Source organism: Suricata suricatta, chromosome 9 (assembly GCF_006229205.1).
Source record: "Suricata suricatta isolate VVHF042 chromosome 9, meerkat_22Aug2017_6uvM2_HiC, whole genome shotgun sequence".
Classification (NCBI taxonomy): Eukaryota; Metazoa; Chordata; class Mammalia; order Carnivora; family Herpestidae; genus Suricata; species Suricata suricatta.
In genome coordinates, this window is record NC_043708.1 from 75341257 (window position 1) to 75354685 (window position 13429).

The 13429-nt window shown below is 46.1% G+C and overlaps 1 protein-coding gene across 1 annotated transcript in view; it reads right to left on the bottom strand.

The window, feature by feature from the left end:
- GREM1 (gremlin 1, DAN family BMP antagonist) overlaps positions 1-7110 on the bottom strand; it is an 11862-nt gene extending 4752 nt beyond the window's left edge. The window contains exon 1 of the mRNA XM_029952533.1: positions 6950-7110. The gene's annotated coding sequence lies outside the window, so the exon portion shown is untranslated. The remainder of the gene's footprint in view (positions 1-6949) is intronic.
- Positions 7111-13429: the final 6319 nt, after the last annotated feature.

The window sequence follows — 13429 nt, forward strand, 5'->3', positions numbered from 1 at the left end:
AAAAAAAAAAAAAACACACAGGAAAGCAAGGATGGAGAGAGAAAAAAATGGAGTGAGGACTGTCCTAGAGGCAGAGCATTGAGCCCAGGTAGAAGAGAGGAGGTGGAGGAGGAGCTGAAGCATAGTTTTTAAAGACAGTGCAGGCGTCACACTGTTAAGATTCTCCTGACACAGTGACTCTCAGCAACCGCAACACGCAGTCATCTCTGGGTGCTGTTACAACGCAGGCTGTAATTCAGTAGGTCTGTCTTTCTAACCACCTTTGAGTGGTACCGCCTACAGCACTTGGAGCCCTGAGACACCTAGAGAGTTATTAAAACATGGAAGGGTTTTCTTTTCAAAGAGTACAGTTTCAAATTGACAGTCTCTCTCTCAGGTCATCACACTAATCTGACCTGAACCTTGAGGCTTCCCCTCCCCGCCCTGCCCCTATGCCCACCACGATTCTGAACCGAAGGGCATAGCTGTGGAGTTCTCGTCTCCCTGCTCTCTTCTGTGTACCGGTGTTACATATAACAACCGTTAAGTACAGTTTAATAGCAACCTTACACTCCCCAGGTAACCTTACAGATCCCCCAAGGAACTGTACAAGTCGTATGATTAGCTAAAGCAATTACCTTTCAAAGACAAAGGCAGTGTGGAATCTATATCCTCTAAGCAACAGTCCCAAGACCGTGCAACCCTAAGGATAATGTCAAATTAAGATAATTAACTATTAAATTCAGAATATCCTTAAATGGCACCATTTTCCCAACATTAACCTAATCCTTTTGGGCAAGTTCAAGTTTGGAACTGATGTGACATTTAGCTCCTGTTCTTCTGACCGTAGATTCCCTGGCTTTTGTCAGTTTATGTTACGACATCCCTGTTCTTTAAACAGAGCCTTTTTTTTTTCCTTTTTCTTTTTTTGCCTCAACAACAAAAAAATTAATTTCCTTGTTTTGTCTTTTAAAAAATCACTCATGAGGAAAGTCCAGTTAAGAAACAGGGCTGATTTTCTCCAGAGACCAGGATAACTTGAGCCATGACAATTCAGTCTCCTAGGCAAATATACTATGAATTTGAGAAACTTTTACAAGTTCCTGCTGTTTATTCAACAGGAGGTCAGGATCTCAACTAAAACTCGGCCTCTGCCCATTTCAAAGAGGAGCACATAAGACAGCCCTCAGCCTACACCCTACATTCACAGTCTCCCCTCCTCCTCACTAAACATGGCCCTCAGGACAACTCAGCCCTCTGAGGGCAACAGCCTCAGAGCCCAGCTTCACAGAAGCCAATCCTAAACTGACTGGGAATATACAGTGTCTGCATATGACAGTTCATGTCATAAGGCAACCCCCCCCCCACCACACACACACACAAACATCTGTCCAAAAAATGCAGTTTCCTTTCTCCAGACCAGCATAGGACTCTTTTTTTTTTTTAATGTTTATTTATTTTTGAGAGAGAGACAGAGCCTGAACAGGGGAGGAGCAGAGAGAGAGAGAGGGAGACATAGAATCTGAACAGGTTCCAGGGTCTGAACTGTCAGCACAAAGCCTGACGCAGGGCTTGAACCCACGAGCGGTGAGATCATGACCTGAGCCAAAGTGGGATGATTAACCGACAGAGCCACCCAGGCGCCCCAACATGGGACTCTTTTTATATTCAACTTTTCCTTCCTGGCATTTTCACATCTGTCATTAAATAAATACCTAGTCCAAGAGTCATGAGGGCTTATTCATCACCTTATCCCCAGTGCCTGGCACAGAGTAGGTGCTCTTGTGTTAAATGAGTGCTTTGTGGACCATATTGACTTACAGGGTCTCCCTTCTTTTCATTTTAAAACGCCTTCACATGTGCCAGTGAGCAAATGAGCCTTCTTGATTTCTGACTTGCAGTGTAGCAAACTCCTTCTAGCCTTAATATTTATCTTCCATTTTCTAGGAAAATGCCAGACCCCCACTACTTTTTTCCTGGTCCCTTGCAGAATGCTGTGGGGTTTATATCCTAATTGAAGCCATTGTATTCTCTATGGAAGACACCAACACTAAAGCAAGCAGTAAATTCAGAATCAGTCAACTGTGGCTTTCAATTTTAATTTGGACAGTCTTCCTGGTCCTGTGGGAACGTATGAAAGGGTCTAGAGTGGCAGGCTGTTTTTCTTGGTTTTGGGGTTTTTTAAAGAAAAGTAAATTTTTCTTAAAATAAGATTTATTAGGTGTGGAAAATGTTATAGAATGGCTTTTCATTTTTTAATCCTACTTTTTAAAAGACATTTAGCACTTACTGTGAGGGCTTTTGACTCTTTAAATCTGATAACTAGTTAATGGGAGAAGGGTAAAGTCCAACTTCAGGAATCTGAACACAGACCTCAGCTTCAGGAACACCAGTGCCCTGAAGGTCTCTGCATATTCCACGTGACTAAGAGGCAGAAGGCTGAGACCTATACCAGTACTAGAACCAGGGTTCTATCAAGTCACCTGGCCAGTCACTCAACTCCCCCATGCACCCACCCCGGACTGTCATGATTACTCAATGAAGGAAAAGGGACTGTCTTGTCTTGAAATCCCAATCATATTGCCACCAAATAATTTGCCCTTTGGAAATATCACAGACGTGGAGGGAATCAAGGAGATGTGAATTTCTCAAGGACCATTCTTTTTTACACCAACACCTAGCAGAGTGCCCCATTATCAAAAATCAGTCCAAATGCTAACCAAGATTCGGGTTCCTATGAATTATGACTCATGCCCAACTGTGAGCTGCAGACATTTTTGGTAATTTGCATTCATGCAATGACCCACTCACATCATTAAAGTAAAGCTGCATCACAACCCCCACCAAGACATCCCTTTATTCTCACTGCAGACAGCATTTTTTCTTTTTAAAACTGGCCTCAACTTCGCCTTAATGCATTTCTGCTTCTCCAACTAATGTGATCATATTTTCACGGTGAGCTTTCTCTTACAACTGTTCTCCATCGGCAACGCCCACCTACCCTTACCATTTTTTCCCTTTACTACTGTCCTCCCCTCCAATCCGTCTCTCCCAGAGCACATGATACTCTCAAAGCAGGTCTTCTCTACCTTATGCTTTCCTTCAGGTCTTCCTTAGGGATCAAGGGAAAGCATCCTCTTTCAGGATAAACCACATCAACCTCCTCTGTCCTGTGTAGGTCATAGGGATTTATTCCAATCTTCACAAGGCTCTAAGAACACAGTCATCTAACTCTGCAGAATCAGAACTAAAAATACTCTGTTACCTGTTTCCAAAGTTCTCAGTGTCGTTGAGAAAGTTTAGGCCAACTTTTGGGCACTCTCCTTGCTGTATTTCTCATTTTTGCTAACCTAGCTACTTATAATCAGTTAAATGGAGTCCTGAGTGGGAATCACACTGGGCTCACAATAGTCAGCAAGCCAGATGTCTATGCCTGGACATCCAATCAGTTCCCCCTGACAAATTCACTTTTAGAAAGACGTTCAACAGGCATGACATCAAATTATTCTCCCAGGAGAAGAAAATAACGAAAGTGACAGCAAATACAGGACAGATTTTAGAAAAACTTCTTCCTTTTTCTCAGCACTAAATCTTTGAGAAGGGCAAAGGCTATTTTTAATTTGACCTTTAATTTTTAAAAAGATAACTTCCAGAAATGAAGTAGAGAATTTTGCAAGCATACCCTGGGTTGATTTTTTTTTTCCAGACAAGGGGAGCCAAGAAGATAAGAACTACTTGCTGGCAAACTGGTAGAGCATAAGGTCTCATGTGTTGCAACACCAAGCTAAGTCAGGCTGGTGGCCCGCATCCCATGGGACATAGTTAAGTACCTCAGGAGCTCTCTGCTCATTGGAAGAATTTTTGTTGAAGTGAATGATTGTTTTCAGTTTTTGAGGTCAACATGAAACAAGTTAGAAAGTAATAACTATTTGCTGAGGGGCATTATTGAGAACCAGCCAACTTACAGTTTCTGTATTGTAGCACAAGATATGTGCTCGTTCTGTGTGAGTGAGATTTGGCATTGAATTTCAGAGCCACCTTGTAATATATCTGATGCCATATAATGTTACTGCCTCTCCCAATATCACCATTAATAATAAGAGCTACCTATATATTTGAACCTTTCATATGCACGGCATTGCTCTAAATTCTGACCATATTTTAGAATTTCTTTTCTCACAACAGCACATGAGGTGGATAGTATTGTCTTCCTTTTATCAGTCAGGGAATCCAGATTCAGAAAAGTTAGGAATCTGTTCAAGGTCACATAGCTCCTGAGCTGGAGAGCCAGGGTTAGAGACCACTTCTCCCTAGCCCCCAAACATATCTTCACCCACAGTTCTCTGGGCGCCCAGCACAGTATTTAACAAGGGACACATGGACTTGTTTCTAACGCGATACAGTTTGAAGAATATCGTAAGTCAAATAATTATCCAGTTTGTATCTTCATGTTCACATGTGAAGGAAAAAACTTCTGTTGTCCCAGGAATTACTGTGGTACTTTGCATTTCTAAGAGCATATGTTAAAACTGAAGAAAATTCCTTGCAGATGTAAGACATAGCTGCTAACACTTGCCTGATCGGTCCTTTCAGTTGGATGCCACAGCGATGTTCCCTGTGTACCACCCCCCCCCCCCCCCACCCCACACCGCCCCATGGCCAACTTTTCTAAATGGGCTGGGTTTTTCCTATCTGTCCTTAACTTCGACTCTAGGACATGCTCCACGGTTTTGCTGTTGACAAGCATGTCTTGGTAAAGGGTCCTGTGGCATAAAATTTCTTGGCCTTCTACCACTTGTAATACGTAAATATTATGATGGAGGGCTTCATTTTAGAAGAAAGGCAGGCAGTTCTCATTCAAAAATATGGGGACATAGTAGGTTCCTATTCTTTTCTGCGTGGCCATTCAGATAAAAACTGTGTTAGCTGAGTAGGATTTCCTATGGATCGTGGATTACCAAAACATTTCGTTCAGAATGGACTTTTCAGAAAACACGAAACCTGTGAAATTACAAAGTTTACAAAAGACTTTAATTCCTACAATAACCTGAGGGTTAAACACACACTTGTGCACATGCACACACACAGCACAACTACAGTTCTAAAGAACCCTTCAATAATTAGTTAATACTAACAACTGAAGGGTGCAATTTATATATTGATATCTATCAAAACACCTACTGTTGTAGATGTGAGTGTACCAGAGAGGAGATGAGACTGTAGTTTCCTTAAGATCCCTCTCTAGTTGCTTTGAAATGTCCATCTCTTCAAATATCTCAGCCCCCCACTTCCAAGAAGAAAGAAAAGAAGAAAAGGAAGGAGTGGGGGCCAGAAAGCCCCAGGGTGAAAGAAGACTCCTCACCCTGGGATTGGGGTTATCTTAACCTCTTCTCTGCTATTTATTTAACTTGTGTGTATAGCCAGAAGGAAGCCACTACTCTGGGGTCCCTGGGACAGCTTAAATCCCCATGACCCACTTAGCACAATAGATTGTTTTAATCAACTCGTGTCCTGGCACCATCTCGAAGGGGAACGTAAACAGACGCGCACACCGCTCGGATCTGCTTTTTCCAGCAGGAGATCCAATCTCTGCCCTTGTATCATTTAAAGAGAGATCTTAACCCGTCGAGGCTAAATTTCTGTCTAAAAGAGCTGGATTCAAAGTCGACAGAGGAGGAGAAGGCGAAAGCCAGAATCTACCCTGGGACCCATTCAGGCCAGCTTTGGGCACACGGAAAGGGCTTCACTGCAAAATCTTGGTCACCTCCTGTCTGCCCCCTGCCTCGCCCAGGGACCGTGGCCAGGGCCCGCCTCGGGTAAATACCAGGCTGGGGCGCCCTCAAGGTGCAGCTGGGATCCTAAGACAATGCCAAGCCAGAGCCGTGGTGCGTCGGTTCTTCCCAAACCCTTAAGTCTACAACAGCTCCGACCGGCGAGGTGACAGTACCTTGTGCCCCTCCGCCCGGTTCTTGCAAGGGGGTCAGCAAGACGGCGAGAGGGAAACGGGAAGACCTGGGCGTCTGAGCCGCCAGTCCCGCGTGGTCCGTGGCGAGCGAGACGCAGTGGGGCGAGGGGCCTCTAGGACACACATTAAGGGGTCCCCACGGGAACCTGACCCGGCGGGGTGGCACTGCCCGGCTCCTGGATGTTCTTGGTTCAGCCAAGGTACGCGCCAGACCCCGAGCGCCCATGCGTGCGCAGCCAGCAAGTGGATTGCGTGGTGCTCCGCGGGATCTCTGGGCTCCGCGTTCCGGACCGCGCACGGCACTTCAGCTGACCCGTTACCCGACACGCGGGTTTCCGCCGCGGCGGAACTCGGCGGAACTCCACTCTTGCCCGAGTGTCCATCTCACCTTGAGGATGCGCCCACCGACGCCTGGCTGGATTCTCCGGATCCTCCAGCCCATCACAGGATCACTTCCCGACTCCGACGGGAGCACCCAGACGTCCCGAGCCCCAGCGTCCCTCCTCCGACACAGGGCAGCCTCTAAGTGCGGCTTGCCCCGCCGCCGTCCGCGGCCAAGCTGCAGGTCCCCACCGCTCCCGCCCACTACCCCTCGGCGCCTGCGGTGTGCACAGCGGACTCCGCAGCTTTGAGGTGCGGGCACGGCTAGCAGGCGCGCCACGAGTGCGTTAGCGGGGCTCCAGGAGGGGGAAATGGGATGAGGGGCCGTAGCTCTCGCTCCTGGCGTCCTCCTTCCCAGCCTTACCCTGAGGACCGTGCAAGGCGAGGTGGAGGTGGCCACGACCTTGGCAGGAACGACCCGGTTTTTCTGCGTTTATCACCCTAGGTAACCAGGGCCTCGGACTGCGCGCACGGAGGGCTACCGCGCGTCTGCACAGAGCGGGATGCGGGAGTCTCTTGCAGGGGAGCCCTGTGCACGCCCTTCCCACACACACAGTCACGCACGCACACACGCACGCACGCACAAACTCACACTCACACCCTGGCTGGCGCCTCCGCACTCACCTGTCAGTGCGGTGGGTCTTTGAGGCCTGCGCTCTCGACACGGGACGCGCTGTGCGGCCGCGGCCCGAGCCGCCCAGGCTTGGCGCGGGGTCAGCCGCACGGAGAGTACGGCTCTCGCACACTGGGTCGTCCGGTCCGCGGACGGCGCACCGAGTGCGGGGCATCGCGCCGTCTCCCATTTAAATGCAGGCGGCAGTGCGCGGCGCCGGAGACCGCGCCTCTCCATTGGCCAGGCGCCGCCGCCGCCGGACCCGCTATCCGCCCCCTTTCCCGGTACTGCCCCCGCCCTCCGCACCCCTCCTGCCTCCCCGCGGGGTCCCCTCTCCGCCCGCCTCGCCTCTTTGTCTGCTCCCCCCGCCCTGGCCGGGTGGGAGAGGTCACCCCAGGGAACCGCGCCTGGAATGCACAGCAAATCACATTTTCCGCTCCCGTTGGAGGGGGAAGCGCGGGAGGAAATCCCCCCGGCCGCCGGCCCCTCAGTCCTCCTCTGCCCCAGGCCTGGGCTTTTCCTCTCGCTGGTCCCGCTTCGCCTGCGTTGGCCCCGCAACGCGACCCGTCCGGAGACGAGCAAGATCTCCGTGGGGTCCCGCCAGATCAGGCGATCGTTTCCCCCCCGTGGCGGGAGCGGGACTGCAGGACGCTCTGGTTGAGCGGTCGGCGTGGCTCCGCCCGAGGCCCCCAACTTCGAGGGCGCTGACCCCCGCGCCCCCGTTAACCCCGGCGGGCTCGCCGGCCGCCAGCAGGAGCCTGTCTCCAACATGACACCCTCCTCTCCTGGCCCGCGCGGGGTCTTTCAGCTCCGACGCTGACGGCCTCGGCCGGGAGGGTCCAGAAGAGAGTAACGGAGGGGAGAATAAACCGAAAAAGACCCTCAAAAGTCAAGGTTTCCATTTCTAAGCCATCTTTAAAAGGGAGAGAACAATAGCTACTCGAGAGGAGGTTTCCTGGGGCACGTTCAAGATGAATAAATCAGGAAAATAAAACGTCAGGCGAGGAAATAAACTTCCCAGGGATTTAAGACAAAAAAAAGCCTTACGTTTGTGAAACGCCCGATGTCACATTCTATATTTATTACCGAGAACCCAGTGGATAGTGGCGAACATACTAAGCGCATAAATATTTTTCGAAAGATGAGGGAACACTTTCATTTGTTCTTTCGGCTTGAAAATTGGTTCCTCAAAGAAGCCGTAAATTCTGTGTGTCGAAGTTATAGTCCGTGCAAAAATCAACCCGTCTGCAAGTTTTGCAGACCGGCTCCATCAGCCAGGTCAGAGGATGACTTTGGGGTTGGGGCGGGGGGTTATTGAAGGAAATTTGAAGGTGCCTGTACTCACTAAAACAAAATAAACAAAACAGTGAAACCCAGCAAAAGGTACTTAGGAAACGTGCGTGATTTAAGCACTTGGCTAAGAAAACAAAACAAAACCCCAGAAGAGCATGATTTTTATCTCTTTAGGCAGTTCCTTGTGGGGAGGGAACAAGAAACATTGAACACCTACTAGATACTCTTAAGAACTGGAAACCAGTTATTCAAAGTAAATGAAACAAGAAGGTAGTCTGCCTTAAATCAGTACCTGGAGAATCTTCAGGTCCCCAAGTTTTGTTTGTACAAGCGGCAGCTGCTACCCACACACTCAGTGCTGCACTTTAAAGGCTTCCAATAATTTTTTGTGAAATCATGCCATGAACCATAGCTTGTAGCTGCTTGCAGAAAGAGAACATTCAACGAGGCTTGAAGATTCATCCTGGTGGGGTGGGCTGTAGGAGACGTAGGTGGTCAGAATACACAAAATGCTCAGGTCATTAACAGTGTGGCCAAAGGCCACCACCAGCCTGTAGAGGCCCGTTGTTCTCTCGGGGTGTAAACTATTTCCCCAGGACAAGGGAGCATATTTTACAAATGCATTAGCTCCTTCTAATTTAAAATCATTGTTTCAGTCATTTTTCCCCCAGTACTCATATAAAGGGTTCCAAATAAAAATACATAGGCAGAACTTACCTTCTGAATTGGAAGTCATTTTTTAGAGCCCTGACCCTGGTTTTATACATCTCAGTCTACCTCTGTGACTGTTTCTATCTCTGTCTAGCAAATGGTATTGGTGTCACTATGCCTCCTCCTTAAGAGGCTCCTCAGACCACAGCCTCCACAATAGAAACACTGCTGAGCCACCCCGCTATTCCCCTGCTCCGTCCTATTTCACTGCGTCGTTGTCACCCGTCTCTCCCTGCCACTACATGGAGGCTTCATGAGAGCGGGGACTTTTATCCACAGTGGTCACTCTGATTACACTAAGCTCATAGAACACAAAGCGTCTAAGACAGACTTAGGAGTTAACAAACAGTTGTGAACTGTGGACGTTTGGCACATGCCCACTAACTAGGCTTAGTGACTGGGCAGAATGCTGAGTTGGAACCATCATGAATATGGCAATCATGGGCCCTCACCTCACAGAGTTTACAGTCGAGCATATTTGTAAATATTTACGTAGATATCCAAGCTTCTGGCCTCATATTTGTGTTTCCACAGCTCCCAACCAGTCATTGCAAACTATTATCCAATCAGGGGGCAGGCATAAGAGTAAAAACTCTTCAGGCCTCTTTAACCATAATTACATAATTGAAACCTGTTCTTAGTAAGAGGGGGAAGACATAGAAGGATTTCATGTAGTCAAGGTTAAAATTTTAAATCTGAGATGTCTAAACAGTGTTCACTAAATGACAAATGTCACTTGCAGAAACTGCTTTCAAATTACTGTGAGGCTGTTTTGAGAAGTCTAGACCCTGCTCGGCTACCGGTTTATTCAAGGAGAATCTATTGCTCCTGTTTTCTCTTGTTGGGTGTATAGTACGTGTTTGTCTTCATCTAACTCCCAAGATGTTAAGCAGGGTTACTCTTCAGGTTTGGGGAAGGACCTTGAAGGCCTTTGTAGGAGAGTTTTTGCTCAAATCTGCAGAAACTGTTCACCTAATTGCAGAAACAATGTATGGCATCTTGCATTGGATTAAAGAAAAACAAGCCCTTTAGCCATTTGGAGCTGATCTTGTCTGCTCTTCCTAAAGAAAAAAAAAATGTGATGATAAACTTGACAATGGTTAAAGAAAAGATGTCTGCAACAGGCACATCACAGCTAGATGATTCCCAGAATGGATTTCTCTTACAAGTTAATAAGAAAAAACTTCACAAATAAGCCAATAGGAATAGAAATTGGCAAAGCACATGACTGGGCACTTCACAAAAGATGAAACCTGAAAGGCCCATAAACATTAAAAATCATTAGACTATACTAGCAAATTGGGGAGATGCAAAGTGAAATAAGAGGATCCCCTTGTTTGGCTAGAAGACTGGCAAAGCTTTAAATCTGCCAATAACCGGTGTTGAAAAAGGTATGGAGAAGCAGGCACTTAAATGCACTGGCACTGAGAGTGTAAATTGGTACAACCATTTCAAACAGTAATTTGTCAAAGTGTGGTAAAATTAAGCATGCCCCTAGTAGACCACTCAGCCACTGTTTCTAGGTAAATACTTCACAAGAACTTGAGCATATTTGTGAAGACTAGAATTGCATAAGAACTTCTATCCTGGTATCATTTGTAACAATCTTAGCGTCAGTCAACAGAAGTCATTTGTAACAATTTTTGCATCCATCAACAGAAGGAGAAGGCATAATATAAAAAATGCTATACAGCTACTTAAAGGAATGAACTAGATTTCTATATTCCAACACAGAGCTCAGAAACATCGTAGTATCTTGGGGGAGGAAAGCAAGTTTCGAAATGCTATAAACAGTGTGACACCTATGTATATTCTACAATAAACACAAGACAATAGTATGACTTGTTCGTGAAAACACATGCGTTCATGGAACGTACAAAGAGTGGATGGGAAACCAGACTTGGCTGGCGCCCGCCAGGGTGCAGTCAGAGAGGAGGTGGGGTTGGAGCTGGGAGGCACGGGAGATTCCAACTTAATAATGCTTTTTAAATTTCATTCAAAAGAATCTTGAAACTAATATAACAAAAATGTTGAGTTTTCATTTCCGGGTGATGGGTGCATGAATATTTGTCAGATTGCTTTTTTTTTTTTTTTTTTTTGCATTTTAGAAATTTTTTAAATGTCCCCAAATTACAAAGAATCTGACCTATTATGATTTCAAGAGTAATTTTGATCCTTATTTGGGCACTGATGATTTTCCCCTCTTGGTGTCCTCTGTAACCAGCTCCAATCGGGGTAAGCGTGCTTTCAGAACACATACACGTCCTTACTGGTGTTTATATGTCTGGTGATCTCTCTCCCTCAGCTCAGGGTGGACCCCCGCTTATTCACCTTGCTCTCTGAACATAAGCATAAAACCTTGACCAGTTTCCTGTATATGAACAATGCATGTGCATATGAAAATTCTAAACAAAGCTGCCAAATACAAGCATACGAAAAATAAATAAATCATGCAGACCGTTTTAATACAGATGGGACCTAATTCCATACAAGTATTTATTGTGTACACTGCATGTGCAGCGCAGTATAAAAAAGGCAAAAACATAATGTTTTTGTCCTTCATAGTCAATATAGAGGCCCAGCAGAGAAAGCAGTGAACTTGGAGTCAGAAAAATCAGAATGAATTTCTGACCCCTCCTCTGGGTTAGATATTTAAACCCTCTGAGCCTAAATTCAATCATCTGTGTTATAGGAATGGTAATACCTACCTCTGGGTGGATGATGGAATTAAGTAAAATAAGCTGTGTGAATGTGTCAGACACATAACAGACCCTTAATAGACAGGAGTGACTTCGTGTATACTAGAGCGTATCCACCGTGGGAGCCAAAACGAAGACAATGAAAATGTAGTATCAGCACGGGTCACGCCTTACGAATCTTTATATTCACAGTGCATTGGATGCCTCATAATAGGTAGTTGATAAAGTTACTAAGTGAGTACATGCGTAGGAGAAAGGAAGAAAGTAACAAAGGCAGACACGGGAGAGAAAGGAGAAACGACTGTGGGAAATAAAGGAATGGACGCAGGGAGGGAGGAAGAAAAGAGGAAAGGAAAAGAGATAGGAGGGAGGGGAGGAGAGAAAAGAGAGGAGGAGAGGGGAGGAAAGGGAGAAGGGGAAAGGAGGGGAGGGATGGGGAGGAAAGGGAAAAAGGAAGGGGAGGGGAGGGGAGGGATGATACCCTTCCAGTAAATGGCACAGTAACTTCTATTTTTGCGAAAACAAGCAAATGGTATAAATACCCCCAGAGAGGGACACAGACAGAGCAACAAACCCTTCTGGCTCTCTTTTGCCTTCGTCCTAAGAATCGCTTAGGCTGGAGTTGTCAGAATGTTTTCAGTGCAGTGGCAGAACCTCAGAAAGAGACCTGAAGATTCCTGAAACTCTCCCTTGCCAAAGGCTGCAGCAAAGATGTGGGAATGCAAGAAGACAGACAGGCAGACAGAAATGGATTTCTCAACAGAAATTCACATACCCTGTGCCCAAATATAACAGAACCTGCTGGGAATGTGGCTCCACTTTCATCTATTTGTTTTGAGCTCTCTGATGCAACTTGACTCTTAGAAAAAAAAAATTAGATGGGACTTTAATCAGTTGTTGATTCTCTGCTTTTCTTTGGTGCCTGTATGGCTGTGGTCCTTCGTTTTCTAAATCTTTTTAGGTACAGTTTTCCAAGAAAAGCTTATTCTGGGGCAATTTTAAAACGCCCGTGCTGCAGAGAGGATCTGCTGCAAGTGCTTACTGCACTGAGGATCTCTGGGTCTTACCCCCCACTGTCCTTGGCGGCCCTGCTCCTTCTTTTATTTTTGGGCTTCTTCTACTCATTTCCAGCTTTTAATCCCTTGACATCTCTGCTGCTTAGCAGGAGCTGTGTTGTAAGATTTACCTTTTCACTTTTTGTCCTTTTTTAAGGCATGGAAGCTTACGTGTGGTTTTGCCCTTGCCACTTGTCCTGCATTATATCCTTTAAATGGTGTTATGACATTGTCAGTATCTCATAAACTCATCCTACAAAACTTGGAAAGAAAAGAAAATTAAAATCTCCTGTAATCCCACAACCCTTAGATAATCACTGCTTACCATATACAACACACACATGCATATGGTAGTGTATACACATATAAATTTCCGTCCAGCTATATACAGTATGGGTGTGTCTTAAAGTTGGCTTTTACTAACTACTTAAAATGTACTAAACACTAGGCTTACATATCCCAATTTATTTATTTAAAAAAATTTTTAATGTTTGTTTATTTTTGATTGAGAGAGAGAGACAAAGCGCCAGCAGGGAAGGGGTAGAGAGACAGGGAGACACAATCTGAAGGAGGCTTCAGGCTCCAAGCTGTCAGCAGAGCCTGATGTGGGGCTTGAACTCAAGAACCACAAGATCACGACCTGAGTTGAAGTCCGACGCTCAACCGACTGAATCACCCAGACCCCCCACACATATTCTACATACTCTAAACCCATGAGTTTGCTATTATTATT